The sequence below is a fragment of the Leuresthes tenuis genome, unplaced genomic scaffold (assembly GCF_036924035.1).
Source record: "Leuresthes tenuis unplaced genomic scaffold, fLeuTen1.0.hap1 SCAF_1, whole genome shotgun sequence".
In the NCBI taxonomy this organism is placed as follows: Eukaryota; Metazoa; Chordata; class Actinopteri; order Atheriniformes; family Atherinopsidae; genus Leuresthes; species Leuresthes tenuis.
In genome coordinates, this window is record NW_027325355.1 from 5,289,008 (window position 1) to 5,314,636 (window position 25,629).

Here is a 25,629-nt window from a genome sequence, read left to right on the forward strand (position 1 = left end):
CCAATCTAACAGCAGACACCTTTGCCTCATTCTTTACTGACAAAGCTATAAGCAAACAGCTTACCGAACTGCCCACACCCTAACCTTGTGCCACTAACTATCGGAGAACTATCGGCCGGTCTCTCTCCTTCCTTTTCTGTCTAAGACCATTGAAAGGGCGGTCTTTAAGCAGGTCACCGATTACCTCTCACATAACAACCTCCTTGACCCAAACCAATCTGGGTTTAAAAGTGGCCACTCCACTGAAACGGCTCTACTGGCTGTGATGGAACCCTTAAAAGAAGCCAGAGCGACATCTAAATTATCAGTACTTATCCTGCTTATTATATTGGTTGCATTTGACACTGTCAACCACAGTATCCTTTTGTCCATACTCTCTAGCATGGGCATCACAGGGAGAGCACACTCCTGGTTTGAATCATACCTCACTGGTCGGTCTTTCGAAGTATCCTGGCTTGGTCACACTTCTGCAGCACACCACCTCGCCACAGGGGTCCCCCAAGGCTCAGTACTGGGACATCTTCTCTTTCCCATATACACCAACTCACTGGGACAGATCATTCGATCACATGGCCTCTCATACCAATGTTATGCTGATGATACCCAGCTCTATCTGTCATTCCCACCTGACGACCACACGGTCTCAGCACGAATCTCAGACTGTCTCTCTGACATATCGACATGGATGAAAGCCCATCACCTCCAACTAAACCCCTCAAAAACTGAACTGCTTGTCTTCCCAGCCAAACCAACCATACACCACAGCATCTGCATCCAAACTGAATCCCTATCACTTGCTCTGTCAAAGGTAGATAGAAACTTGGGTGTCATGGTTGATGACCAAATAACCTAAAAAGATCATGTTGCCTCCGTAGCTCGATTGTGCTGCTTTGCATTGCTAAACATAAGATAGATTAGGCCATACCTAACCCAACACGCCAACCACCTCCTAGTGCAGGTTATGGTCATATCCCGCCTTGACTACTGCAACGCTCTCCTAACTGCTCTCCCAGCCTGTGCTGTGAAACCGCTACAGAAGGTCCAGAACATGGTGGCGCGTCTGATCTTCAATCAGCCTAAAAGAGCACACGTCACCCTTCTGTTCACTGAACTCCACTGGCTACCCATAGCTGCCGCAATCAAAATCTTGGATCCTCTGACTTGGACCAAGCAGCCTGTAGATGGTTCCATAATGTCTCTTTGACATATCTCAGTGTGAAGTGTTGGGTGACTCTAAACTGAGCTCCCCTCAGGTCCTGTCCTGTTCACCATGTATATAACAGACATAGTTTCACACTGACCTGATGGTCATGTCCGTCTTTATGCTGATGACACAGTCCTCTGTTATAGAGCTCAAACTATACGCATGGACACTGAAAAACTGCAGCTTGTTGTCTTCAAAGAGCTTTTTTAACTGTGAAACTTGTTTTAAATGTGCTTTTCTGTGTGGAGTTTGCTTGTTCTCCCCATGTATGTGTGGGTTCTCTCTGGGTACTCCGGCTCCCTCTCACTGTCCAAAAACAGGCATGTTACGTTAATTGGTGACTCCTAAATTGTCCTTAGGAGTGAGTGTGAGCCTGTGTGTGGTTGTTTGTCTCATTCATCTCTGTGTGGCCCTGTGATGGACTGGTGACCTGTCCAGGGTTACCCCGCCTCTCGCCCGATGACCGCTGGGATAGGCATCAGCCCCCCAGCGAATTTGGATGGATGCTTAAAATTGACATAATCCTGTTTTCTACAACTGTGACTGGATGGAACTTTTACTGACTTTATAAATGAATGTTTTTTCTAATATTTGGACAGATGACAGACACGCTGTTAAACTCATGAATCAGATTTAAGTGACATGTGTAAAAGAGTTTTTGTACAGAAATTAGAAAGTTTTTCTACATTGTGTGGACACGGAGTGGAGGAGGAAATGCTGATCTATATGCATCCATCAGCCTCTACTCTGACACTCTGGATGCCATCTATCACTCTGCAGTTAGATCTGTGACAGGTTAACCTTCAGCTTCATCACTGCACTCTTCATCAGACTGTAGAGTGTCCTCTCTGTGGAAACTGAACATGTGGAACTTATCAAATATGTTCTGCAGACTGACTTCAGTTACAGGATCCATCAGTAAATACCGAGCTTCATTTTCATGGAATAAGGAACGGATACTGAATTTAACTATTTTGGTGTCCCTAAACAAGAAGAAGATGGAAAGCAGTGACAACTACAACTTACAGACTTTCTATCAGTGCTGTTAACACTTTCATCTGTTTTATTATGTGTTTGGAAAATTATACACAAGTTTACATGTTCTCCCCGTGTATGTGTGGGTTCTCTCCGGCTTCCTCCCACCATCCAAAAACATGCATGTTAGGTTAATTAGTGTCTCTAAAAATGGTCCCTTAGTGTAAGTGTGAGCATGTGTGTAGTTGTTTGTCTCTGTGTGCCCCTGTGATGGACTGGCGACCTGGCGGCTCTCACTCAATGACAGCTGGGACAGGCTCCAGCCCCCCCCACGACCCGACCGACGGATTAAGCGGGTATAGAAAATTAATGGATGGATGGATGGAGAATTAGACTCACACTGTGTTGAATATTTCACCCACAAATTAAGTATTTTCATTTATTTCGTTTACACATTTTAACTGTCTTCTTTTGTAACATCAACTTTGACGACATGAGTTCATCCCACTCTGCTCCAGCATGAAAACAGCCTCACCTGAGAGTTTCCAGTCCACAGTTTGGACTGTGCAGTCCAGACAGCAGCTTCACTCCTGAATCCTGCAGGTTGTAGTTTCTCAGGCCCAGTTCTGTAAGACTGGAGGACTGGGAGCTGAGAACTGAGGACAGAGCTGCACATCCTTCATCTGAGAGGTTTGAGACACTCAGTCTGAGGAGAAGATGTTAAATAGTCACATTTAATAATAACAGTCAAATAAGGGACAATAATGATATGAAGCTGCTCTGTGCAGCCATAATATCTCTGTAACTTCGAGTTAGGAGTCTCTGAAATTGGTGATATAAACTATGGTTTCATTCTTGCCATTTCATATTGATGTTTGTAATGGACTTTAATTACTAATCCACAGTAGAGATGATGAAAATATCTCCTGTCTGCTACAAATATATACTATACACAGAAACATTTTATTTGGGTTTCATAAAGACTGATCCACAAATAGACAGATTAATCTGTAGTTTCATGCTTTAAAATGGAAGAAAAGCACATGTAGAGTGTTATTTAAAATTTAAGATGTGAAATGTGTTTTGCACATCTGTGAATCTCTTCCTGTCACTTTGTAATATGTGTCTTTGCTCTGTTTTGTGTAATTTTACTGCAGCTGATCTGCAGAGACCAGCATCAATGTGATGTGAAGAGCTCTCCACAGAGTGAGGTCAGCACTGCCACCCTGCAGGAGGTCCACACCAGGCGGTGCAGCACCAGAGCCAGGAAGACCCCGCTTCTACTCACATGTTTACTTGTATATTTTCATTCATGTCAGATTCATTTCACTCTGTTTTATTCTTATTTTGCTACCTTGCACAGTCAGGCTTGTTGTGATGTACATTTCACTGCCACTGTTCAGCTGCATGTGACAAATAAAGGATGTTGATTCTTGATCAGTAGTTAATTATCTCATTATGTTAACAAATCAAAGCAGTTTTTCATGATAACTTGTTCATTCATGTCCTAATTTTGGCATCACATCATGTTTTAAAGCAGTGACTTTGAAAAGCTTTATGGAAACAGAAAACAACTTCCTGAATGTCACCAAAAGCTTTTTCTGCTCTCTGGAGTTTTTTTTTTTGGCTTTTTTCTAAAACAAATAAAAAGAAGATGTTAGTCACATGACTGATCACATGACCAATCAGCTGCTGGATGAAGCAGAGGAGTAGGAGCTGTTCAGCCTCTCATCTTTGCCTTCAAAGTGATTGTGTCTGTTCTGATAACTGCAGTAAAACAGACGACTCATGAACAGCCTGACTCACAGTTCAGTTTGGATCCTCCCAACACTCAAAGCTGAAATCAAATCAACCAAACACTCATATTCAACTCTCTCATATTTATCCTGTTATCTGATGAAAACAAAGTTTTTTCTCCAGATTTCACATGTTTACCTTGAACAAATGGATCCACAAACATAAAGTCACTCTAAATGTATTTGATGTATATTTTCACATTTCTGCACATCTTTGTCTTCATGATGTTAAACAACATGTGTTTGTGGATGGTAAAGACATGATTTAAGAAAACTACAACAAAAATACTGAATCATTTCCTGTATAATCATTCCACTATAAATAAATGTTCCAACCAGAGTTCATGTGTGTGTGCTGTGCAGATTAGATCAGGGGAAAGTGACTCAGATCTGGAGACATTTTGGATTTTGTGGAATTTAAAATAAATCTCAAGACGTTTTCATATTATTGCATCACAGAGACTGTATGAAGCTGAAACAGCAGAGAAAGCTGACCTGAGAGTTTCCAGGTTACAGTGTGGACTCTGCAGTCCATCAGACAGCTGCTTCACTCCTGAGTCGTAGATACTCAGGTCCAGTTCTGTCAGACTGGAGGACTGGGAGCTGAGAGCTGAGGACACAGCTGCACATCCTTTATCTGAGAGGGTACAGCTACTCAGTCTGAGGAGGATATAATGAGATAAGGAGTAATCTGTGACTTTCTCTCCTATAAAAACAACAGCAGTATATTCATACACATGCTTCTATATATGTACTTACAGAGCTTTGCTGGATTCTTTGACCACTGGCAACAGCCTCAGAAGAGCCTCCTCTGAAGCAGAGTATTTCTTCAGGTCAAACACATCCAGATCTTTTCCTGATGACAGTAAGATGAAGACCAGAGCTGACCACTGAGCAGGAGACAGTTTATCTGTGGAGAGACTTCCTGAACTCAGGGACTGTTGGATCTCCTCCACTAGAGAACGATCATTCAGTTCATTCAGACAGTGGAACAGATTGATGCTTCTCTCTGCAGACAGATTCTCACTGATCTTCTTCTTGATGTAATCAACTGTTTCCTGATTGGTCTGTGAGCTACTTCCTGTCTGTGTCAGCAGGCCTCGTAGGAGAATCTGATTGGTCTGCAGTGAAAGACCCAGCAGGAAGCGGAGGAACAGGTCCAGGTGTCCATTTGGACTCTGTAAGGCCTTGTTCACAGCACTCTGGTAGAAGAGAGTCTCTTTTAGTGTTTCAGACTTCTGAGACTTTGATTGTTCTCCCATCAGGTTGACTCCAGAGCTGATGAAGGTCAGATGGATATGAAGAGCAGCCATAAACTCCTGAACACTCAGATGGATGAAGCAGAACACCTTCTCCTGGTACAGCCCTCTCTCCTCTATAAAGATCTGTGTGAACACTCCTGAGTACACTGAGGCTGCTGAGATATCGATGCCACACTCTGTCAGGTCTGATTCATAGAAGATCAGGTTTCCTTTCTGCAGCTGCTCAAAAGCCAGTTTTCCCAGAGACTCAATCATCTTCCTGCTCTCTGGACTCCAGTGTGGATCTGTCTCAGCTCCTCCATCATACTTGACCTTCTTCACTTTGGCCTGAACCACCAGGAAGTGGATGTACATCTCAGTCAGGGTCTTGGGCAGCTCTCCTCCCTCTCTGGTTTTCAACACATCCTCCAGAACTGTAGCAGTGATCCAGCAGAAGACTGGGATGTGGCACATGATGTGGAGGCTTCGTGATGTCTGGATGTGGGAGATGATCCTGCGGGCCTGCTTCTTATCTCTGAATCTCTTCCTGAAGTACTCCTCCTTCTGTGGGTCAGTGAACCCTCTGACCTCTGTCACCATGTCAACACAATCAGGAGGGATCTGATTGGCTGCTGCAGGTCGTGTGGTTATCCAGAGGCGAGCAGAGGGAAGCAGTTTCCCCCTGATGAGGTTTGTCAGCAGCACATCCACTGAGGTGGACTCTGTAACATCAGTCAGGGGCTCCTTGTTGTGGAAGTCCAGAGGAAGTCGACACTCATCCAGACCGTCAAAGATGAACACAACCTGGAACTCTTCAAAGCTGCAGATTCCTGCTTCTTTGGTTTCAGTAAAGAAGTGATGAACAAGTTCCACCAAGCTGAACTTTTTCTCTTTCAGCACATTCAGCTCTCTGAAAGTGAATGGAAACATGAACTGGATGTCCTGGTTGGCTTTGCCTTCAGCCCAGTCCAGAGTGAACTTCTGTGTTAAGACTGTTTTCCCAATGCCAGCCACTCCCTTTGTCATCACTGTTCTGATTGGTTCATCTCTTCCAGGTGGGAGTTTAAAGATGTCTTCTTGTCTGATGGTTGTTTCTGCTCTGCCTGCTTTCCTGGATGCTGTTTCAATCTGTCTGACCTCATGTTCATCATTGACCTCTCCAGTCCCTCCCTCTGTGATGTAGAGCTCTGTGTAGATCTGATTCAGAAGGGTTGGGTTTCCTGCTTTAGAAATCCCCTCAAACACACACCGGAACTTCTTCTTCAGAGCAGATTTAAGTTTACGTCGACAAACTGCAGCAAAATATTCTGAATGAAGACAATAAATAACCTCAGTAAATAAACATTTCAATCCTGTAAAGAATGAGTATTTGAACATCTGTTGTTCTGTGTGTTGAGACATCAGTAAATGTGTCATTTATCCAGCAGGTTAAATCTTTAGAGAAATCCTCTTACTGCTCTGCAGACGGTCAGCCAGCTCCTCCTGCTTCATTCTCCTCAGGAAGTGAACTGTGATCTTCACTAATGCCTCTCTGCTGGTCCTTTGCTCTTCACCCTCACCATCCCTCTGACTCTCTAAGCATTCTGGGTAATCTGGACTCAGAACCTTCTGGATCTTCTTCAGCTCCTCCTTCACGAAAGTGACCATGTTGTCCTCCAGCAGCTGGAACAGAATACTATATGAATGAGCCAATCAGACTGAAATCATGGAGCCAAACATCAGATCCATGTTGGACACACTGACACTCCACTGGTCTACAAAGTGCAGCATGGAGATGACTGTGAACAGAATAGATGGAAAAGTAGTTGTTGTACATGTACAGACCATAAATATGGAGTCCAGCTGTGTTTGATGCTGCTGGGCAGACTGACCACTGGGAACCTCTGAGCTCTGCTGGTCCACTCTGTGGAGGAATCATGAAGAATGAGCTCACATTCTGTCTGTCCACACAGAGACAAACACAAGGTAAAGCTCCATGAAGTGATGTGTGGATGTGAACAGTGAATCAGAGGACTCCCTGCAGTGGGAAAGCTTTACTAGTCCTGCTGATCCCACTGAGAATCAACAGCTCAGTCTGCAGCTGCTTGGAGCTTTCAGCTCACTTTGGTTGGGTCCAACAGCTCTCAGCAACCCCTTCAGAAAGCTTTCCCTCCCTGCTGAAGTGCCCTGGAGCAGGGCAGCCAGAGCCAGTGTGTGCTTGGATCAGACTGGTTGTACTGGGCAGCTCCCAGTGTGAAGGCTTCAGACGATGACTGTACAACATCATCTGATGATTATTTCCCAAAGACAGGAGACAAACTTTCATTGTAGCTTCCAAAAGCTCTGTTTAGTTAACTGGAAGAAGCAGAGTTACTGTCTGTTTACCAAGTTTCATTTAACTTCTCAAAGCTTTAAGCAGCTAACCAGCACCCTGGTGACTGTTCCTCTCCTGAACCTGGAACACATCACACCTCCATCAGCTTGATGTGGTTCAGACGTACAGGTTTTTAATTCTAAATAAATCTATCTGTCCTCCTCCATCCAGCAACACCTGCCACCTGAGTGGAAGTTCCTACCTACACTGTGTTAGAGCCAAAGCACAAAGGTGACACCTGCTGGACCAGCTGGTGTCCTACAGACACTCAGAAACACCTCCTGCAACATCCATTCTTTCCTCTTTGACTGCTGTGTTTGTGGAAAACATCCAACACACACCGCTTCACATATGAACATAGAAATGGATGTGAAACAGAGCTGAGCTCACATTAAACACATGTTGGAATAAAAACTGTTCAAACTGACTCTGCTACATTTTATTCTGTTACAACATTTACACTCAGCTCACCTCTGAAAGGATGGATGTTGGTCTGATTTGAAGTAAAGAGGATGACCCATTGACTCGTTGCTCTTCATGGACACACAGCTGGTTCCAGGTCCAAGTCTGAGTCTCTGATGGATCCTGAGAGAAAAACACTTGTTTTCTTCAAACTAAAGTATTCAGTGATAGTGTTTGAGTCTGCAGTGAGACGGCCTGTCAGAGAGTCAGTGTGGCTGCTGTGGAACAATGTTACAGCTCCCCCTTGTGGCAGCTCTGCCACTCTGCAGGCAGACGTCAGCAGGTGTGTGAAACTGGAAGCTGGATGTAATTTTACCTGAGAGAAAACAGGAAGACTGAAGCTCTGAGCTTTCAGTATGGTTCCCTGACTCAGTCTTTACTGTTTGTGTGATCAGATTAATTCTGCTCTTTTAGAGACAAACTGCAGCTGCACCACACTGGAAAACACTGACTTTGGAAAATATGATTTTTCTGGAATATAAAGTGTCAGATTAAAAAATTAGATCTTTTCACCAGATAACATGAGCAGGTTCATTAGGAGAGAATTAATAACAGATCAGTTACTAACATTACTGGGTTGATTTGGTCATTTTGTTCTTGTTTCTTCAGAAGGTCGTTTTAAACTGACGTCATTAAACACAACGTGTGAGAACGTAATATTTCTACATCAGCCGCCCTGTTCACTACATAATCAGCATCCTGTGAAAAAGTCACATCAGTGGACAGATATTCAGCAATATTCTCCCTTTGTTTTAATAAAGAGCTGCAGGACTGAACTAAAATATCACATTACACACATGATGCAGCTAATTAGTCTCATCAGAGACATCAAGAACTGATCCAAGTCTCAAGTAATTCAGCTGAAAACTGGTTATCATCTGAAACATGATGCAGCCTCCACTGAATACTGACAGCTCACCTCTCTGTGGAAGAAAGTTGTCCGTCCTTAAAGTTAACAACATCTTCCTTTGAACGGTCACTCTTCATGGACACACAGCTGGGTTCAGGTTCCGGTTCTGGTTCATGTTCAGGTTCTGGTTGGTTCCTGTGAATAAAGGTGGTTTGGTGATGTGAGTGCTGAGCTCTGACATGGAGAAGAGTCATGGACAGTTAGAGATGGTCATCTCACCTCTGAGCTTTGCTCTGGCTCTCATGTTCCCCACACAGAGTGGTTTTAGTGTCCTCACACTGCTCCATGCTGCTGAATTCACATCAGCTCACACACACTTTCTACCTTCATCTGCAGAGGAAACACAAATCATTCATCTGCACATCAACTCAAACCCTCCTTTCCATCATTTGGGCTGTAAAAAGATCAGCTGCTCCTCTGATTGGTTCTGATTCTCTGTTTCATATCAGTCCGAGTTTAATCATTATCGGCATTAATTGTCTTTCTGGAGTCTCAGCAAAGTGATGCTTGAAAATAAAACAGATATTTTAAATTAATACACACAATAAAAGATAAAACTTAAGAAAGAAAAAGCTTTTCAAAACTCCAGTTCCAGCAATTTCACTGTTCATACAGAGAAACTTATATTAAAAGACACCACTAATAACAGTTTTTTTTAAGTCTGAAATATTTAGTTACAAAAGAAAAAAAGTGTAAAACAAAACTAGAAAATAATAGATACTATTCATAGATACTAAAATGTAATGTTTTTCATTTGAAAAATGAACAAATAATAATGCATTGCTTTTCAGATAATCTCCAGATAAATTACATGTTGTTTCAGCTCTAATTTAGTGACACCATAAAGCAGAATTAAAACTGATTTTAAGTTTGTTTGTGGGATGAAGAGACATTTTTATTCAGTGAAGAAACTGAACAGTGAGAAACAAGGAAAAACTGGTCTGACATGTTCTGACTGTACTGGAACATGGAGGGGGGTTGTGATCAAAGTAATGAAACTTAAACCTGCCTGACTCCTATTACACAGCAATAAAACCACACCTTCATTCAGGATGTTACTGTTTGTCTTTCAGGGCGTCAAAGATAAACAGCAGTGAGTTTCTGTGTCTGACTTTAATGGATGAAACCACAGTTATTCCCACAAATTATAACTTAATGTGGTTTATTTTGTGAATAAAACAATAAATAATATGTTTCTAATCAATAACAATGTAAATGATAATCATGCAGATTTTTCTTCAAACACAACAGTGATCAAACTGGAGCTGAAATTAGAAGTGAACATGTTCCCCAAACATTACAGAGCAGAAACAAACAGGAAAGTTACTGAAGACAAAGTTCAGACTCACAGTTTGTTCAAACCAAGTGTTGAAGAAGACGAGGCTCCACAGACTGAGACACAGGTGAGCTGCTGCTGGAATCAGTCAGAGCTCCACCCCTGATGGGGGCAGGACAGGTAGGAGGGAGGAGCAGCAACAGGATCTGATTTCATCTTTATCTCTGAGTTTAACAGCAGCTTGTAACCTTGTTGTAACATTTCTGATTTGTTTTGAAATGAATGAACAGTTTCATCAGTCTTACTCTCACTCCTGACTCCTATCAGCCATCATCTGCTTATTTCCTCCATCATGTCTCACTGAGCAGTTTTCTCACATTAGGTAGGGATCATGATGGAGGTCAGAATGGTAACTGACCATCTCACAGCCAGTCTGGGACTTGGAGGCATCCTGCTTTGGTATCAGGCAGACTGGTCATGTTGACTCTGAAGCAACGATCAGATGGAGGAGGGAACATGCTCATTAACATCACTGATGGTGGATAGAAAGAGAGCATTTTCTGTCCATCTGAGCATGAATAGGACTGAAACAGATGACCTGGCTGAACACTCCCTCTACAACATGTTCCTGCTTAAGTTTGAAGCTTTAAAAGTATTCTGACACCTCTGAAACTTGTTGTGTTTCACACAGCATGAATTATTTATTTCATGATGACTGTGTTTGAGGAGATTAACAGAACCCGTAAACATCTTACTGTTTGATTGTGCTGAAAATGTCGAAGAATGACCCGAATTCATGCTCAGAAAAGTGTTGAATGTTTGCAGCTGGTTCAGTAAAGCAGCTGAAGTCTCATCAATCAGCTTTGATGCATCCTGGGAGTGGAAATGAGTCGTCAGGTGCTCTGAAAGTTCTTTTTGTCTGGATCGTCGGGGCAGACTTTATGTCCCTACAATGTATTCAAAGTGGTTCATATCAGCAGGGCTGGGCCACATCTGGTGGACTTGTAGCTGAATTTAGGTCAAAGGAAGCTGCAGATGAGCAATTATTTGCTCGTTCTGTAAATGACTCCCAGATGCAGTAAACATTTATTTAATTATGTATCGTACTGCAGGAAGACTGTACCTGCCTGTTTAGTTTTAAACAAAAGTAAATGTTGTTTAGAGTAAAGATTTATGGGAATAAAGCAGAGGCTGGAAGCAGGAACTGGAATCTGACTGATATCTGATGGTTTACAAGTCAAAGTCCAGAGAAGAACAGAAGTTGTTCAGACCTGAAACTTTGCTTGGACAAAGTTACAGGAGTGAATGGCAGCAGCAGTTAGGTCCAGAGTTTCTCACAAAGACAGAAAATAAGTGTTCTGGCTCGACCAAGAGAGATTAGGGAGATCTAAAAGCTGATGTTGGAGACTGATCTCCAGCAGAAGGTAACTGGAGATGGAGGCCAACCACTGCTCACCAGGAACCAGTTCTGTGATTAAACATGATTAAACCCTAACAAGGGGAGACCAAAGTATGGTTCACACGACCTCATCAACACTCATCACAGATTATTTTATCTTTAATTATGAATGAATTCTTTGTCCCCCTTCAGAGGAATAAAGGCTGGAGTGAACATTTACACATCTGTCATGTTTGGATCATTAGCTCCAAACAATGCTCAGGTTATGCAGCTCCTTTTTAAAAGCTGCCTTTGGTCTTCATCAATGTTGACTTTTTTATGTACCAGAATGTTTGATATGCATCTGTTTTAATTTTATCTTTAACAGATTCTCAGGAACATGAATGCCTACATGTTTCAGGATCCTTCAAAGTTTTCCTCAAGCTGTTATCTGACAGCAGCCTCTGAGAGTTTATCACCTGTATGGCACACACAGGCCAGGAAGATGTTACAGGAATGTTCATTTCAGAAGGAGGACAGGGACACGTGAGAATCAGCGCTCACAGGAGATGCGTGTTAATCATTAAAAGTTGTGATTGTAACACTAAAACAAATCTGAGGTCGGTCTCCAGCAAAGTTAGTGAAAAATATTGTTTCAAAGCTCAGCCCCGTGTTTATGTGCAGGATTTAACTCTGATTTACTCACTGTTAACACTTCACTACTTTATTTTATACATTGAGCACTTAAATGTGGACTTTTCTATCTTCTTGTTAGTTTTTACTCATTTTAGTGTGTTATGTGGTGTGAGAAGGACGTGTTCAGATGAAGGTGCTTTTATGAGTCATTCTTTTCATAACATCCAGTCAGACTGGATTCTGCGTCAGTGACTGGAAGAAGAAGGCGTGACAGCAGAGGGGAAAAACAACAGCAACATTACGACATATTTATTCCAAATAAAGCTTGTCAATACACAAAATGTGACAGTGCTACGTTTCATTTGGTCTATTGGCACCCAGACTGTGGATATGTTTAAATCACTGCTTCAGTCTCACCTCTTCTGTTTGGATTTTGACCCGAGAAGATGATGAAGCCTAGTTTTGATCTTTTGTATTTAATTTTGCTTCATGTCCTTTTTATTTCTATACATTTTTTTTCTATTTCCTTGAGAGTGATCACAGTTTGTTCTGAAATAAGAAGTGAACATGTTCCCCAAACAGGACTAACAGGAAAGTTACTGAAGACAAAGTTCAAACTCACAGTTTGTTCAAACAGTCCAAAGTGTTGAAGAAGACGACGCTCCACTCGACGTTTGAACACAACAGACTGAGACACAGGTGAGTTGCTTCCTGGAATGAGTCAGAGCTCCACCTGTGATGGAGGCAGCACAGGTAGGACCTTTCTCAACGAGAAAAGAAAAGGTTTAAAATATGTTGATTTACAGTCAGGTTCTGTCCATGGCTCAGGTTCAACAAACATGAGAAACAGTCCAAAGGTCACGATTGTCGCCTGTTGATGCAGGTTGAACACCATCACAGCAGCACACAGACACACTTCCTGTTCTCTGGAGTCATTTGATAATCTGTTCTCACAGATCACATATAATGGTCATGACTGCTTAATCCATGAGAACATTTCCTGACTGAGAGTTACAGTTCAGTCATTTTTTTCTCAGCTGATCGAAGTTCCGCTCTGCAGCACTCAGAGTTACAATCACTGCCAAAAGATGTTCAAACCCTTCTGAAATGAGATTCTGCCCCAGAAAAACATCTAAACAAACACACAGGAAGTTGTGTCCTGTCTCTGGAGGATTTCAGATCAGAGCCTTTGGTTCCTGAAGTACAACAAACCTTCAGAGACTTTTTCTCTGGTTGCATTCATTCTGCAGATATGAACTCTAAGGTGCTGAACAGCCAGTTAGTGGCAGTAAAAATCAGAACAGAGTTCCTCAGAGGGATATTGGATCAGTAACCGCTGTGTTACTCTGTTGACCCATTCCTCTGTGCTGTTTCAGCTTTTAGAGCCTCACTTGCATTATTGAATATATTGCTGCTATTTTACTGATGTTTACTGTTTCTGTTTGTAATGGTGTTGGTGGGGATCGGTGATTGGTTCAGACCAACATCAGACAAGGTCCCAAGTATGCACTCAGGTGTTATTATGTTATTTATTCACACAGATGATCATACAGTGTAATAGAAGAAGAGTGTTCCTGCCTGCTGTTATTGTAACATTCCTGAAGGGGGCAGCAGAGGGCCACGTGATCAGATATAACCAGATCTACATGTTGTCAAATCATCTGTAATTCTGTTTTACAAACATGTTTGTTGTCCTGTTGCTGCTTCAGTTTAAGGCTGAGCTGATGGAAACACTTTATATTCTGTTGGCTGGTTTCATTCACAACAAACACAGCAGAAGCACACAGAAAACAGACCAACAATCATTCCTTTAGATATTTTAACATACAGTCACATATGAAATAAATAAAACAGTAAAATAATTAATGATAATATGTGAGTGTCTCCTCAAATCTGCCTGAAGGTCAGAGTTTAGATCAATGAGTCTGACAAACAATCAAAAACCAGAGGGTGGAGATTTATGGGATGTTGTTTCAATCAATATTCAATAAAGTAATACTTAAAAAGATAAACACACCTTTGAAATAAATCTTGAAAGCAATAAATAAAGAATAGAAATATATATATAGAACTGATAAAGAACAATAAAAATGATTTTATATTAGAATGAACAATCTTCAGTGGAAAACTTTATATTTTTTAAAGTCACATTGTTTTCTTCTTCGAAATCCTCATCAGGAATTAAAACATGGAGACAGAAACAGCTTTGAAATATTGATCTACATTCAGATCAATAAACCTTCTGTTTATTTAACTACAGCATTTCTTTATATTTATGTTTAGTATTTATTTCAGAGCTTTATTCATTGATCTTACTGACATTATTCTTAAAGTATTTCTTTCTCTATATTGACAGAAACTGCATTCCACAGAGATCATTGATAAAGCCAGCAGGTGTTTAATGAACTGGACGTGATGAACAGTGTCCTCCTCCTACACACCACACCCTGTGTGAGCAGCCACAGCAACACATCTGAGCATGTGCAAACAGCTGCTGCTGCAGACAGATGAGGACAGAACCACTGGCTGCATACTGTCAGCTGTTTGTCTAAAAACTTCCTGCATTTGTCTCCAGCTGCTTCTGAACAAACCCGACGGCAGTAAACAGGTGGGATGAGTCTGTAACTCTGAGCTGAAGTCTGACGTTCACTCCTGTGGAGGCCGGGACGCTCCATGTTCACACATTTAAAAACAAATATCCAGCCCACAACCTAACGTCTGAACACATCTCATCATGTTTTCACACTTTCTGCCTTCTTCATATTCTGACTGGGATTTATTTCCCCTCCCCTGCTTCCTCCTTTCTTAACTGCGTGCTGTAACAGAGCTGTTTCCCTGCAGGATCGATAAAGTTTCTGCAGTCATTCTGATCAGCTGTTTCCTGCTGAAGCAGCAACACTCTGACAGACAAAAGAAGCTGAAACATGAAAGAGACTCACGGCAGAGTCCTGGTTTCCCTCACAGATGGAGCAGTTGGGTGGTTGGAGCTGCAGAGCGCTGACAGACGGAGGACTTCATCCGAGCTGAGCTGGAAACACTGACGGACTCACACCCGGCCCTGCTTTAAGATGACTCTTCTCTGTTCCACCTTACCTGTAAACCTGAAGGTTCAGTTCTCTGGAACGTTGAGTTTCCTGATGGAGGAAAGATAAAACAGCTGAAGTCACACACAGAAACAGACAGACAGAGAGGCTCAGTGATGTGTGAACATCTGTTCTGCAACAGTCCTGTCAGAGCTTTGACTGTGGGTCACTTCAACAGGTGGAAGCTTTGAACAAACTCATCAGAGTCTGTGTGAGTCTGTGTGACTCCCACCTGAACAATGAGGCTTCCTGACATTGTTGCAGGTAAACTGCTGCTGTCAGCTGGAATGTTGTCAGATTTCTGTCATCACCTCATCTACCAGCAGAGGCTCACAGCTCAGTTTCATCTGATTCATGTTGACACGTCATGTGATCCATCATGAGGGAGCTGCTTGGCTTTAAGTAAAGGAAGTCAGCTGATCAGTGCTTATTGATATTATTAATAAAGAGTTACGCCAAGATAAAAGAAAAACGTTCATGTCACTTCAACAATGATGAATTATACAGAAGCTGCCCTGACAGCTTTTAAATCATATCTTTTAAATCTTTTTGTTTAACCCAGACAGCTTCTTATCCTTCATCAGTGTGTGCAGCCACACCTTCATCTCTCCTCTGTGAAAATATGTCGTTTGGCTGCTCACACTGAGCATTCTTATCTTTTTTTTTAAACTCTTGTTTCTAAATAATTTCCCCTCGGGGATTAATAAAGTATTTCTGATTCTGATAACATGCATGAATTGTGTCCAGGAGCGTCTTGTTGTTCCCAGCTGCCTCTGGCCTCCACTTCAGATCCACTCATTTCTAATCCTTCATTCTGAACACACAGTGTGGACACATCATGGCTGGGACAGCAGCAGCAGCTACAAACACGTCCAAACTTTCTGTATTCAGCAGATGTGGAGAGGGCTCCTCAGGAATATAGCTGATTTATCACTTTTTAAAGAAAGTCGACCAAAACTTTGGACTAAAAAAAGACTCCACAAAAGATAAACTCATTACTAAGCACGGTAATCATGTAGGTCCTGAGTGTGTGTGTGTGCTCATAAAGGTCCATGACAATGACAATGTGTTCTGATAGTGTTGTTTGAGTTTTATAAACTCTGAGGTGTCAAACAGAAGCTGTGAACATTACAAGTGTCACTGCTGCCGTTCCTCCAGAAACACACTCACTACACCGGCTTCAGGAGCCAGTAGGAACTTTGTCCGCCTCTGACGTCATCAGCAATAACCAATGGGAGAGCAGCTGAGAGTCTGGAACAAGCCCCGCCCCCTCACTGTTTGCTTCTGCCGGGGTGAAGCACAGCCTCGTGCCTTCTGTTAAAGACACCTTTACGTCCACTAAATACAGTACACACACACACACACACACACACACACACACACACACACTCTAACTCAGATTAAATCAGTCAGTGAAAAACACAGCAGGCTGTGAGATAAAGTAAACCCAATCAAGACTGAACCTGAGCGATGTAGAACTGAAATTACTGAGCACATCAAACAGTAGAAGAAGACCATTTTCACTGATATTAGTATCAGATAGAATTGGAGGTGCTTCTCTTTCTCCAGCTGACCTTCACTCCTCTGTGTCTTCTCTCCAACCATCTTTGTCCCAACCATTGCATCTGTAGTGTTCAGTACATCTCCAGCATCAGGTCCACTGTTTCCGTTCTGCTCGTCTTCTGCAGACGGTGCTTCTTCGTGGCTGGAACCATCCAATAAGTCAGGATTCTGCAGGAACCACTGGAAGAGTTTCACTCCCTCCTATAGTTGAACGCTTCTGTGTTCATTAAACTAACATCTTGCAGTTCATATATTCGCCATCAGAGGGAGACAAATCACCATCAATGCAGAGTTCCGCTCAGTCTTCAGAGCTCCTGAGAGGAGGCATTTAAATCAGAAACATACAAATAAATTATTTCTGTATTTGAGCCAGGCTCCCACCTCCATATAAGACACACTCTGTCCTCATACAACAAGCAGATCTCCTGTCTGAGCTTCACATCTTTACATCAGTTAACATCAGTACACACTGCATGTTGATGAAGATTCTCAGTAATCCAGGTCACAGTTATCCAAAGAGCTCACATCCTTTGGCCTAAAAGGCCTCGAGCACAGAGCGAGATAAGACCAGAGTCACCCATTCACAAGAGAAAGTACCTTATAAACTGGTGAAGTTCAAGTAGATAGGTTTATTTTAGCGTTTCTTTTGGTCAGAGGCTCTGGTGCTCTAGAGTTACACCAACTGTTTCTGAATGTTAGATGCAACACCTTTAAAATCTGTTTTATCTTCATGCAAACAGCTAATCTTAACTTTCCTGTAGTTCATAATGACAGATCTCCATTTATTCCCAACACTTTCGCTGCATTTTTAAAACTTCATTACATTTGTTTTGTAGTTGATATTGAACCACCAAACCAGCCAGCTCAGAAGACACAGTATTTGACAGCTATCAGATTGAGTGGAGGATGTAAATTACACAACTTAGGTTACAAAAGAGTTATCCCTACACAATGAGTAATCTAATGTTTGTGTACAGATGCAGAATTTATCTCAGCTAAAAAAAAATAACAGCATTTAGTGTTCATTTTGTTTTCTTCCCTTTGAAAGAAGGGAACTTGGATTATTTATCATCTCTTGATCAGTATTTATGTTTAGAGTTGAAGAACATCTCCTTAAAGGAGGCAGAGAGCTGTCAGAGGAAATCACTGTAACGACTGTTGAAAATAAAAATATGAAATTAGTCACAAACTGAGTTGTGTACTCATAAACTCAGACCTTAAACACAGATCCAGTGATAGGAGAAATATTCAGCTTTAATTTCAGAGTCAGTCTTTCAGTGTCTTCCTGAGTGTTGTTTTGTGTGTCTGCAGCCTGTCTGATCACAGAGGAAGACTCACCACCTGCAGGGAGAAACATTGAGTTGGAGTTTGCATTATGAAGTGGACAGTGAGTGAAGGCAGGGGCCTTGGCCTGATTCCTGGCATCACAAACAAGGAAGGAGCCAGAGCCGGTGTGTAAGGTGGAGCCGTACCAACGAGATATAGTTGGACTCCAGACTCTTATAATCTGGAAGTGTGTAGGGGGAGATGGGCGGCCAGATGTCGGTATATTCACAAACCTGAGAAATATCTATACTTTCAGATTTCAAACTTCCCCATAACTTAAACACAAACCCTACAATAAACAAATAATGAAGAAGCAGGTTTGACTGTATTTACAGTTTCACTTTGATTCCTTTTCTTAACTCTGTCCTGTTTCTTTACACATCACCGTTTACATCAGTCAGCCGTCGTTAACGACCTCTGACCTCAAAATGCAAAACTCAAGGAAGGTTTGTAGAAAAAAAGGTTTATTCCAAAAAACTAAAGATACAGGGAGGATAATCCACAGCGTAAACCACAAAGGAAAAAAATCAAGCTCTAACAATGCTTGACAGCTTGAACTCACTTGAAAGACAAGGGAGACGGACTGTTATACATGAGGAGGAACACAGGTGAAAACAATCTGCGCAGGGAGGACAATCACACAAAGGCAGGAAGTCATAGTCTAAAAATCAAAAGAAAAAAGGTGAGTGCAAAATAAAACAGGAAGTGGCTGACAAGACTAAATGGAGAACAAGACAACTCATAATACAAATGACATCAAACTTCAACTGACGAAACACAACAAACATGATGTAAAGCTGCTCTTTTATTAAGTGATGTGGAGGAGATGTTAGATTTATTTCAGGTGAACCTGATTAAACAGGACATAACGCAGGTTAAATGTTTAAAGCACCTTGTGCCATCATTTTGTTCATATCTGCCAGTTTCTCAAACTTGACTTGACCATTTCTGTCGATTTCCATCATTCCTCCTGAAAACTTGTTGCCTTGTGAAAACAACCAAAGACTCCCACAGACTCCCTGTGACTCAAACTTCCAACATGGGAAATGATTTGAGCACTTTATAGTCTGTAGGCTGCTGTTTTCTTTTCTTTTTACTGTGGAGGCTTCACCAGCCATCAGAGAGGTGGAACTGTACTGAAAATACAGTGAAGTTAGTTACATTTTTAACTCATTTAAAAGGGAAAATATGTCTATTTGAATAGTGTTTTTATTCATGTGTCTAAGTTTAGAAGAAAGTCTTTTTTTCCTGTAAAATGTCACACCTGAGCTTCATATTTATATATGAGAATATTTATATCCCCAGGTTGTTTTAAATCTGAAAACTAACATTTGTTACAGTAGTTCACATCATCTGTCCTCATAATTACTTTCATAAAATCCAACAAAGACCAGACTTTATCATGTTAATATTTAAACTGCAACCTGCAGGTTAACAATGTCAGTGACTTAAAGTGTTGAAACAGAAGTTTTTCTCTTCATTATAGGTCCACTATTTGCAGTATTCCCCACAGGCAGAGTCCTTGCTGCAGGGACGATCAGGAAAGACATCTGACTCTCACATATAGATGGAACAGTTGATGTTGCATTCAGCCCAGTATTAATCAGACATGTTTGTTAATGTTCCAGACAGGACAGTGAATGCTTTGGTGCACAGTCCACTGTGTGGTTGAACAGCTCAAGACTCAACTGAATATATTCCAACACCTGGCTTGTCTTCTTGCATCCAAACGTAGAACAAAATAGATGTTTGATCTGTAAAATCTGATGTAATGGACAGAATCCATGAGTTATTTGATTAATTATTTAATACATTTATTCTAACTCTCCCCAGGCTCTGGGGAGGATTCATGCCTCCATAAGACCTGTTGCCACTGATTTTCAGTCCACTTCTCATGTCATTTGGCATAGCTCAGCCTTTTCTCCCTGTTTCCCTTCCTTAAGAACGGCTTCTTGACAGCCACCCTTCCATGGAGACCATTTCTGATGAGGCTTCATTGAACAGCAGATGGATCAGCTGAAGGTCCAGATGCATCTCTCAGGTCCTGTTTCAGGTCTTTGCTGGATTATTTCCTCTTTCTTAAGAACATCACCTTCAGATACTGTTCAGCTGCTGTAGATACTTTTCAAGGCCTGACTTATTTATTTGTCCACTTTCCTCAGATCTTTTCTGGACAAATTGCAGACCAAGTTTTTAGCAAATAGCTCTTTGGGAATCACCTTGTTGCTGCAAAAATGCTATTTCATATCAAACTGTGTTATTTTATAGATGCAACCAAAGAAATGGGAACAGATGATGTGTTTCTGTGACAGGCAGCTAGTAGCAAAGTGAAATAGTTTCTGTTGCTCAGTTGTCTGTTATGTGCAGACATAACTCTGGTTCATACATTGAGTTTGGTGCCTGAAACTATTACTGAAGACCAGCTGAAAAGATTCCAAGAGACTGCGTCCACATGGAAGAAAGACATAAGAAATGAGGGGAGGCTAAAGACTTCAGAGTCTTTTCACATTAAACTTTATTTGTGCAATAATGAAACATTTCAACTGGTTTCTGAAAGTAAAACTCTGCATCTCTTCTTCTCTTGTAAAAGCTTTGAAGGAAAGGCAGCTTTTTAATCGCAGTTTAGCGTCTGAATCCCCATCAGCTCAGTGAGCTCCACCTCAGAAGTTGACCTCAGCTCAGGCGTCATTCTGATCTGTGCTTTCTGCTTCTGTCTTCACAGGGACACCATCTGACAGCCTGGAGTCCCCCCCCAAACCAAACATCACTGTCAGACATGCTTTAAACACAGTCCACGACTCTGCAGCTCTCTTTCAGGATGTGAGGACAGTGAACTCAGCATCTGCACCAGGGTCAGCAGGCCTGACAGACGCGCCACAGACAGCATGATGGTGATGAGCAAAGACCTCTGCTGGCTGTGGGACCGACACTGGACTGTGTTGGGACATGGATCGGTCCTCACTCTGTAGATGGCTGACAGAGGGAATCAAAAATCAAAGCTCGGCTCATTGCAAATCCTACCTGGAGGCACAGAAAAGTAGAGCATGAATGATCAACACGTGCTTCACATACAAGAACATCCAAAAGTAACTAATAATCAATCCTCCATTTTCTGCCTTTCACCTTGTTCTTCTGATCTAATCCTGGAGTTGTTCCACCAACACACTGCAGAGTAACATTTAGAATTCTCATCAGGGGAAAAAGTACGATGTGTTCATGACTGTTTTAGTGTTTTAACTCAGTTCCAGCAGAATTACAGCAGACAACAGGCCCAAATACGCCCCGTTACACAAGCTGATTACAGCTTTTGTTCTGCTCTGATGGAAGAACACTGGAGACCAGAATGTGTTCCCTGTTAGATTGTCACAAAAGACTCAAAAACACAACAACGACCAACAAATGTCTCTTATGTTCCTTCTTTGCCATGACGACCACGTGGACCAAGGAGGAGAAGAAAATACCAAAACTCCAACCACCTGGGGACAAAGCAGATATTTCCAAATGCAAAGTGTCTGATTGTTGGCAGTAAAACTGCTGCATGTGTTGTGTTTCTGTGCAGCTGCAGCGTCCAGAACTGATGCAGAGAGAAGGGGGAGACGTGCTGAAAGAAGCTGGGCTGCAGCCCGGCTGCTCCTCCACCTCTGGCCCCGCCTGCAGGGCCTCTGCACCGTCTGCCTGCCTCAGCTTGGATCTCAGCACACAGACGGCCTCCAGCAGACTCAGCAGGATGGAGACGCAGGAGGCTGCAAACACAGCAACCAGGTTCACAAACTTCTGCTGCACACTTACTGAAAATTTCACGTTGCATCAACTCTGAATCCCAATTTTTCCAAACTAAACTGTAAGTTATAGAGACTTGAAACTGTAACAACTGTAAATCCTGATCATGGGTAACTCCACAATAAGTTCCAATAACTTCAAATGTAACATGATGCAAACTTTTAATCTTTGCTTTCTCCAGCTCAGCTGGAAGCTAAAGAGACAAAAACTTTACATCATTCCAGCTTTGAATCAGGACATCAGCGAACTCAGCTGGAAGCTGCAGGAACTTTGAACTCATTTCACAATGTAACAGTAATTAATTCCCACCTGTCAGAAGTGACTGGTTGGAACTAATGTCGTATAAATTTATTTATTACCCAAAATTAAGTTTAAAAAAAGCCGATCAATGAAGAGCAGCAAATTCCCAACAAACAGAAAACACTTCAAATGCAGCATCTATGTTTTCATCTTATGAACTTCTATAAGATCCTTTAAACAGCAGAAAGGGAACTGGCACTTGAATAAGATGTTCAGGATGATCAGTGAACTGCATAAAGACTAAAATACGGAGCAGAAAACTCACCTGAACATGTGATACTTTGGTTGAAATCCAAAACAAGTTCGATACACAACTGCTGAACAGACGCTGAGACGAGTGAAGGCCCAACAAATGCTCTCAGATGAGAGCGCTGCACCGTAAGATATGGTTCATGTCATCAGCTTCTACACAATAAAGGGCGACTACAGGACCCTGAGATGGTAACAGGCTGAATGGCCCAGGCCCAGAAGAACTGGCTGAGCAGCACCAACCACAATGCTAACTTGGTGGAAGCCATTTGAAGAGGGAACCATGCTGAACTTGGATGTTATTTTAACTTTAAACATGCATATGCCTTTTAAGGTTTACAGTAAAGTATTGCACTACATATAACAGAATTGTTGCTTCTGTATCAACGTGTTTACACTGTAAAAAAATCAAGAGAACTTTAGATTTAAGGAAATGTGAAACAGAGGAACAGAGAGAGCCAAAACAAAGCAAAGAACCAACAGTTGAAGAAGCAGCCTGCTGCACATCTGTGTTAGTGTGAAAACAGACGAACAAAAGCCATTCATCAGATGTATAGTCGATGCTGGGAGGCTACAAACTTACACTGTATTCTGTGCGCCACCTTCACAGAGGACTCTGATTACTGTGGGTCAATCCTTTGGGCTTTTCTGACACGGTTCTTAGTCGTCAAGTTCTGTTGCAGATTTCTGGGGAATGATGGGATGTCAAAAGCAGCAGGCAGTCCCACACCAGTTACACAGCTGGAAAGTACTTTTTTTTTCATTTTCTGGGTGGAAATTAACTTAAAATATAAACATTTTCATCGCTTGTTGAACTTAACAACTCCAAAGGTTACCAACTCGTACATAAATGATGTATTTGCAGTCTTTAGCATGAGTTTACAAAATATCTTCCTTCTAACTTTTTAAGTTGGACATTTTAGGTGAGATTATATATCAAAGCAACAATAAATACTTAAAAAATGATCATCCACACAAGCTGTGATTTAGGAGGACAACTGAAAGTGTATTCATACATTTCCCTGAACGATGCTGAAGAAGCACTTTGCTGCCGTTCCTCTGGAGGCTCGTGCTCTAAAGTCAGTGATGTTACTGAGTCTTTTTGCTGGGACAAAAACAGACTGAATCTCAGTTGCTTGTTGAAAGATCCTTGAAAAAGGACCAACCGTGTTGTCTGTGAGGCCACAGTCGGCTGTGTCACCATCCACATCATTATCTGAGAGAGGGAAAGAGATAAAGACAGTCCTGTTCAAATGCATTGCAAAAAGTCTCATTTTGGTGGGACTGACACAATATTCTGGTTTTCTCTGTATCAAATATCTGATAATAAAAACATTCAAGTTGTTCAGACGCTTGAGATGAACAGTTCATCATCAACCAACACATCTGGAAGTAACATCATTTTCCAGAAAATGCAAACAGCATTTCAATTGAATATTAATTTAGCTTGCAAGGAAACACTTGAGATAACTAACACACACCATATCCTCAGGTTAGCTTATCGCGCCCTTTTAGTTTGGTTTAACATAAAATGGCTTCAGAAGCTAATAGCAAATCAAGCGGCTAATCTGGAGGAGATAAGGTCAGCTGCTGGACTTGCCTGACTTAGAGAACTGTAGGAGTGAAGGGAAATAAAGAATAAAGCCAAACACATCACTTCCACGTCAAAAAGTTGAATGTTAGCGCATTAACTAACGTTAGCGTCTTAGCTAGCTATAGCGCTAATGTTAGGAAGTTTAATGTTAGCATATTAGCTTCCACTGGCGCTCTAACGTTGGCTGGCTAATAAACATTTTTCTTAAATGTACAACTTACATCTGTTTCCCTCCCACAAGCCAAAAGAAAGACCAAGTTTGCTCTGTTTTATAGCATCTGGTATTCACCATGAAATAACACCTGGAGATGTATTACAGACAGTAAGAGATGTGGAAGCAGCATCAAAGCTGAAAATGGGAACTTTAAACCTTATTGGATGTTAAATTAAATGTGCTGAAGAGCAGGATTTCTACACACATCACCATCATCATGATGAGAGCTCAGCTGCATAGGAACATAAGAAGAAGCTCCGCTTTGTGTGATTAATGATCATCAAAGATTTGTCACTTTCAGTCAAGAATTTGTTCCAATAATCTTTCAGTGAACTGATTGTGGATGTGAAGTTTTTTATAGCAAAGTGAAAAATCGTACAGCACCTGGTATTCCCAGGAGGTCTCCCATCCAAGTACCAACCAGGTACTGACCACCTGCTTAGTTTCCCAGATCGGAAAGAGGTCAGGGTGGAACATTTCTGAAAGCTTCATACCAGCTGCAAATCTTTTTCATCAGCTGATGTTGCCACAACCATTGTCATTTCTCACTGAAGAAATCCTGAAAGAGAATTTTAAAAACCTAAATTCAACTATACTTCTCTGACGATTAGAAATAACTGCCCTTGTGGATAAAAAGCATGCCATTAACACCAATTTCTCTGATGGGACTTTGTGATGAGCCGCTTTTCTCCGCTACTACTTAAAGAGGAACAATCAATGGATTTTCTATCATTTTCTATCTTGCCAGTTCAGAACAGTGACGTGTCCTGTTTTCCGGGGCAACTGGAAGGCGACTTTTAAAGAATTCCACAAAGACTCATGGGAGAGAAAATGTACCCAAAAAATGGGGTACAGACCTTTTTTATGCACTTGTAATAACTTTGTAATAACACCTGTGCACTTTCTCACCTCCCTGTTATCTGCTGTGTATCGATGGAGATGGTGTTGACCGCAACACCATCACTGTGAACCAGAGCGGGTGACACTACTATAAATACCGTTCGCTGCCCAAGTAATATTAAGTGGTTAGAGCTACTGTTTCTGGCGAAAACATACCGACCTTCCTCAGGGGTCAGTCTGTATTTCCCCGATATGTTCGGGCCATGAAGTCCAGGTTGGTGGCTAACAAACACCTCCCTAAAAAAAAAAAAATAAACCCTAGAAAAGCGCCAGAAAATGCACCTGTGATCACTTTTTTACATGTCATTCTCTGTCAAATCCAATAGCTGTCATGACATACATACACTAGTTAACTTTACTCGGCTATTAACAATACGCACTTATGATTG

At 41.7% G+C, this 25,629-nt stretch overlaps 2 protein-coding genes across 2 annotated transcripts in view; both read right to left on the reverse strand.

Annotated features, from left to right (window-relative positions):
• The window catches only part of LOC140294513 (protein NLRC3-like), a 1,060,349-nt gene extending 1,051,038 nt beyond the window's left edge, over window positions 1-9,311 (reverse strand). The window contains exon 1 of the mRNA XM_072379594.1: window positions 9,259-9,311. The gene's annotated coding sequence lies outside the window, so the exon portion shown is untranslated. The remainder of the gene's footprint in view (window positions 1-9,258) is intronic.
• LOC140301715 (NLR family CARD domain-containing protein 3-like) overlaps window positions 1-25,629 on the reverse strand; it is a 483,071-nt gene that overhangs the window by 93,566 nt on the left and 363,876 nt on the right. The gene's annotated exons all lie outside the window — the stretch shown is intronic.